The sequence below is a fragment of the Scyliorhinus torazame genome, chromosome 16, assembly GCF_047496885.1.
Source record: "Scyliorhinus torazame isolate Kashiwa2021f chromosome 16, sScyTor2.1, whole genome shotgun sequence".
Lineage (NCBI taxonomy): Eukaryota > Metazoa > Chordata > Chondrichthyes > Carcharhiniformes > Scyliorhinidae > Scyliorhinus > Scyliorhinus torazame.
Genome location: NC_092722.1, coordinates 61,766,473 through 61,772,472, shown reverse-complemented (window position 1 = coordinate 61,772,472; position 6,000 = coordinate 61,766,473).

Sequence of the window (6,000 nt, the reverse complement as noted above, 5' to 3'; positions counted from 1 at the left end):
TGTTTGCACTGGCGATTGAGCCCCTGGCAATAGCATTGAGGGGTTCCAGGAAGTGGAGGGGAGTACTCAGGGGAGGAGAGGAACACCGGGTATCTCTTTACGCGGACGATTTATTGGTGTATGTGGCGGACCCGGCGGAGGGGATGCCAGAGATAATGCGGATACTTGGGGAGTTTGGAGAATTTTCAGGATATAAGCTGAACATGGGGAAAAGTGAGCTGTTTGTGGTGCATCCAGGGGAGCAGAGCAGAGAAATAGAGGACTTACCGCTGAGGAAGGTAACAAGGGACTTTTGCTACTTGGGGATCCAGATAGCCAAGAATTGGGGTACATTGCTTAGGTTAAACTTAACGCGGTTGGTGGAACAGATGGAGGAGGACTTCAAGAGATGGGACATGGTATCCCTGTCACTGGCAGGGAGGGTACAAGCGGTTAAAATGGTGGTCCTCCCGAGATTCCTCTTTGTGTTTCAGTGCCTCCCGGTGGTGATCACGAAGGCTTTTTTCAAAAGGATTGAGAAGAGTATCATGAGTTTTGTGTGGGCCGGGAAGACCCCGAGAGTGAGGAAGGGATTTTTGCAGCATAGTAGGGATAGGGGGGGGCTGGCGCTACCGAGCCTGAGTGATTACTACTGGGCCGCCAACATCTCAATGGTATGTAAGTGGATGGGAGAAGAGGAGGGAGCGGCGTGGAAGAGATTGGAGAAGGCGTCCTGTAGGGGGACTTGCCTACAAGCCATGGTGACGGCGCCGTTGCCGTTCTCACCGAAGAAATACACCACAAGCCCGGTGGTGGTGGCTACTCTGAAAATTTTGGGGCAATGGAGACGGCATAGGGGAAAGACGGGAGCCTCGGTGTGGTCCCCGATAAGAAATAATCATAGGTTTGCTCCGGGGAGAATGGATGGGGGATTTGGAACATGGCAGGAGTAACACAATTGAGAGATCTGTTTGTAGATGGGACGTTTGCAAGTCTGGGAGCGCTGGCCGAAAAATATGGGTTGCCCCAAGGGAATGCATTCCGGTATATGCAACTGAGGGCTTTTGCGAGGCAACAGGTGAGGGAATTCCCGCAGCTCCCGACGCGGGAGGTGCAGGACAGAGTGATCTCAAAGACATGGGTGGGGGACGGTAAGGTATCAGACATATATAGGGAAATGAGGGACGAGGGGGAGATTATGGTAGACGAGCTGAAAGGGAAATGGGAAGAAGAGCTGGGGGAGGAGATTGAGGAGGGGCTGTGGGCTGATGCCCTAAGTAGGGTAAACTCATCGTCCTCGTGTGCCAGGCTAAGCCTGATACAATTTAAGGTGTTACACAGGGCGCATATGACTGGAGCACGGCTCAGTAAATTTTTTGGAGTAGAGGATAGGTGTGCGAGATGCTCGAGAAGCCCAGCGAATCACACCCACATGTTCTGGTCATGTCCGGCACTACAGGGGTTTTGGGTGGGGGTGACAAAAGTGCTTTCGAAGGTGGTGGGGGTCCAGGTCGAACCAAGCTGGGGGTTGGCTATATTCGGGGTTGCAGAAGAGCCGGGAGTGCAGGAGGCGAAAGAGGCTGATGTTTTGGCCTTTGCGTCCCTAGTAGCCCGGCGCAGGATACTGTTGATGTGGAAGGAAGCCAAGCCCCCGGGTGTGGAGACCTGGATAAATGACATGGCAGGGTTTATAAAGCTGGAACGGATTAAGTTCGTCCTAAGGGGATCGGCTCAAGGGTTCACCAGGCGGTGGCAACCGTTCGTCGAATACCTCACAGAAAGATAGAGGGAATGGAAAAGAAGAAGACAGCAGCAGCAACCCGGGGGGGGCGGAGGGGGGGGGGGGGAGGAACCAGAGGGATTCTCAGGGATGTTAATATATAAGTACATAAGTATAATGTGTATAGGTTGTTGTTATAGATAATTGTATATTGGACGGTTAAAACATATTTTTGGAGAATATTTATTTGGGACAAGGCAGTTGCCATTTAGTTTTATTTTTGTTTTTGTTTATATATTATTTATTTCTTGTTTATAAAACTGGCCATTGTTATTTATATTGTGATATTACTGTGTAAAGGATACACAATGTACTGTGATGGTTGGCCAAAAATTTTCAATAAAATATTTTTTTTTAAAAAATAATAATAATAATTTGTCATCAACTGGAAGACTTTGACTGTTTATCATCAAGTTAAATACAACTCGGCAAGACAAATGAGTAATGTATATATTACATCTCTGTAATATAACAGCAGCCAGCTTGGGAATGCCCATTGAGGGCAAGCATTTAAACAATAGATTTAAATAGAAAACAACAAGCAACTATTTTAACATGTGTTTTAAATGTATTTAGATGTTTTTTTTAACAGTTTTTTTGCTCTTTCTTTTAAACAGGCAATACTATTTTATATAAATTTAAAGCGCCCAATTCCGTTTTTTTCCATTTTAGAACATAGAACATAGAACATTACAGCGCAGTACAGGCCCTTCAGCCCTGGTGCAATTCAGCGTGGCCAATCCACCTACCCTGCACATCTTTGGGTTGTGGGGGTGAGATCCACACAGACAAAGGGAGAATGTGCAAACTCCACACGGACAGTGATCCAGGGCCGGGATCACACCTGGGTCCTCAGCGCCATGAGGCAGCAGTGTTAATCACTGTGCCACCGTGCCACCACATATTGTTGTTGATTCTTTTAAAGTAACTTTTAATTTTTTTTTGTGAATAAAGGTGATTATTTATAAGTGAACATAGGTTTTGTTATTTGTTTTAAATCTGTGAAACTATTTAAATCTGCACTATATTATGATATAATTTTACATGTGGTATGCTAAAAAATGTCCGGATGTTCTAATTTAGATTATATTTCAGAAGATTTTAAAAGTGCCCAGGGCTTTTCGCTGTCACTGTCCTTGTGACATCTTATTTCATTTGATCAGTATTTATAGAATCACTACAGTGCAGGAGGAGGCCATTCAGCCCATCAGCTCTGCACCGACACCCTGAAAGAGCACCCTACCCCAAAAGCCCAAGTTCCCGCTCTATCCACCTAACCCCACCTAACCTTTGGACACTAAGGGGCAGTTTAGCAAGGCTAATCCACCTAAACTGCACATGGGAGAAAGCAAAGCAGGAAATGGCGTCGGCACGTTGGCCTTTGTACATTCTCTCTGTGTCTGCCTGGGTTTCCTCCGGATGCTCTAGTTTCCTCCCACAGTTCAAAGACGTGCAGGTTAAGTGGATTGTCCAGGCTAAGTTGCCCTTGACTTCCAAGGCTGTACAGGTTATGTTCCAGGGATAGAGCGGGGGATTGGATCCAGGTAGGGTGCTCTTTCAGAGGTTCGGTGCAGACTTGATGGGCTGAATCACCTCCTTTTGTACTGTAGGAATTCTATGGTTCTATTCCAACGTTCTCGGAAACCTATGCAGACATGGGGAAAATGTACAAACACCAGACAGTCACCCGAAGGTCCGAATAAAACACACGTGCCTGGTGTTGTGAGGCAGCAGTGCCAACTAGTGTGCCACTGTGTTAACCATGTTAAAAACGTTTCTGCCTTGCTTATTTAAATTATCTTATTCATTTCTAATTTGCGCAATTAAATGTGGTGTTTAATGTTTCAGCAAGACACTTGTAGAAGCTTGTAAAGTTTAATGTAAAACATTTATTAACAAAAATTATTTTATAAATATAATATTTTGAAACCAGTTAACATTTACCTTAAGGTTTAACTTTATCAGCTGAACAATATCATAAAACTGCCTCAACTTTTACAAATTTCTTGCAATAAAATATATTTGCTCACTTAAACACAGTGATCTCATCCATTTGTAAAAGAGAGGGAGGGAAAGGGCGGAAGGGCAGGGAAGGAAGGGGGAAGAGGGGGGCAGGTGAGGGAGGGAAGAGGGGGGGAAGGGAGAAGGGGAGGGTTTTGACAATTGTTAATTGACAAGCTCAACATCCGAAAGCAGCAGCTGCTGAAGCGCAGTGTCCTGGCACACATCTCCTCTGACATCATTTTGGGATATCCTTTGGCAGTACACTCTTAGGTGTGGGTGATAGATTCGCTGCAATGCCTGTCAGACAGATAGTTCACAGTAGCTCACAGGAGTCTTGCATATATCAACTAAAAGACATTAAACTTTGTTAAAGCATTTGAGGTGATCACTGAGGCTTCTATGGATAAACATTATATCAGAGAGACTCGTAAACAACTCAGCTTAAAATACATTGCAAGGGCAGCACATTGGCGCAGTGAATGGCACTGCTGCCTCCATGTTGCAGGTTCGATCCCGGCTCTGGGTCACTGTCCGTGTGGAGTTTGCACACTCTCCCCGTGTTTGTGTGGGTTTTGCCCCAACAACCCAAAGATGTGTAGACTAGGTGGATTGACCATGCTAAATTGCCCCTTAATTGGATAAAATGAATTGGGTAAATTTATTAAAAAATATACATTGCAAAATCCAAATGTACTTTAGCTCTGAATCAGCTGGGCAGACAGGCGTGCTAACATCAATGTCCTTGAAGGAGCCAAGAGCACCAGCAATGAAGCCATGATCATCTGAAACCAACTCCGCTGGGCTGCCCATATGCTTCGGATGTCAGAGTCCCGACTACCAAAGCAATTCTTCACCCAGCTCAAGAAAGGATCCCAAACAAGAGGAGGACAAAGTAAACTCTTCAAAGACACCTTGTAGGCTTACCTCAAGAAATGGAACATAGCCGTCGATGCCTGGGAGACCTTTGCTCAGCAGAGACCTACTTGGAGGAGCCTCCTGATTGAAGGGTCATAATTCTTCAAGAACACCTAACAGCAAGAGGAGGCCCGGAAAAGGAGCCTGAGAAAGGAATACCCATGGCTTAGCATCCTAGGATCGATCCCACCTTTTGAAAACTCCTGCCAAGTGAGTGATTAAAGATGCGGCTCTCAGATCGGGCTCGCCAGTCACGCAAGGACCTAATGATCTTGTGACCAGTAACACTGAGTATCTTAGGAGAACAATCATACTCATGAGTGAATGATCAACGCATTCTAGCCATTATAGTTCCTTTAATGGAACTAACATCCTCATGGCAAACCAAAGTTTTTTTTTTTTAATTATTTCATCTTCTGTGACCTTCAAACTCACTCTATACAGTGAAGTACCCTTTTAATGGAATTAACAGCCTCATGGCAAACCAAAGTTTAAAAAAATATATATCTTCCTTTCATTTTATTTGCATTTGAAACATATTTATAAATGCTAATCACTAATAATATAAAACTTTAACCTACTTTAACATAGAATGTCTCCCGATGTCCCCTGCCTCTGTTAGACTGAAACTTTTTTGTATTAATAAAACGGTGTAAAAACTCACCATATATCTGGGTAAGTCGTCCAAGTTAGCGCTGCGGCTAGATTTTCCATTCAGCAAAGCAGGGGAAAAACCGGCCGAGGTTTTAAACGCGTGCAGTTTTAGTGAACATGTTTGAACGCCCGCACTCCGAGTCATCACGGTGCACATGTGCGGCGCACCAGCAACTTAAAGTCGAGAATCCTGCAGGAAGTAACAGGCCATAGTGTCGGAGAGCAGCAAACAATAGATATTTGAACGCTGGAAATGATTCAGAGAAGACACAGAAAGGTTCAAATCTGAAAAAAGAAATGCTGAAAAACACAAAGATAATCAGACAAAGGCTGCAAGTGAGGCACAGCTCAGAAAGATACATAGAAAAGTACAAATCTGCAAAAAGGCTGGTGAAAGAATTAGGATGAAAGAAAACCACACAGGCTACAAGTGAAACTACTGCAGAGAAAAGGACAAAACAAATGCCAACAAAGTCTGCAAGAAAATTACTGAATGAGTAAAAAATGGCTGCAGTAAGTTTTCCAGTCCTATTTACAGTAACATTAGCCAGTGAAACATGGAAGAATTGGCAGTTTTTCTACTTACAATGACAAAACTATGAGATTGTAACATATTTAATTAACAAGCCTGAACCAACAAACGTAAGCACATTGTTAGCACTGCTGGG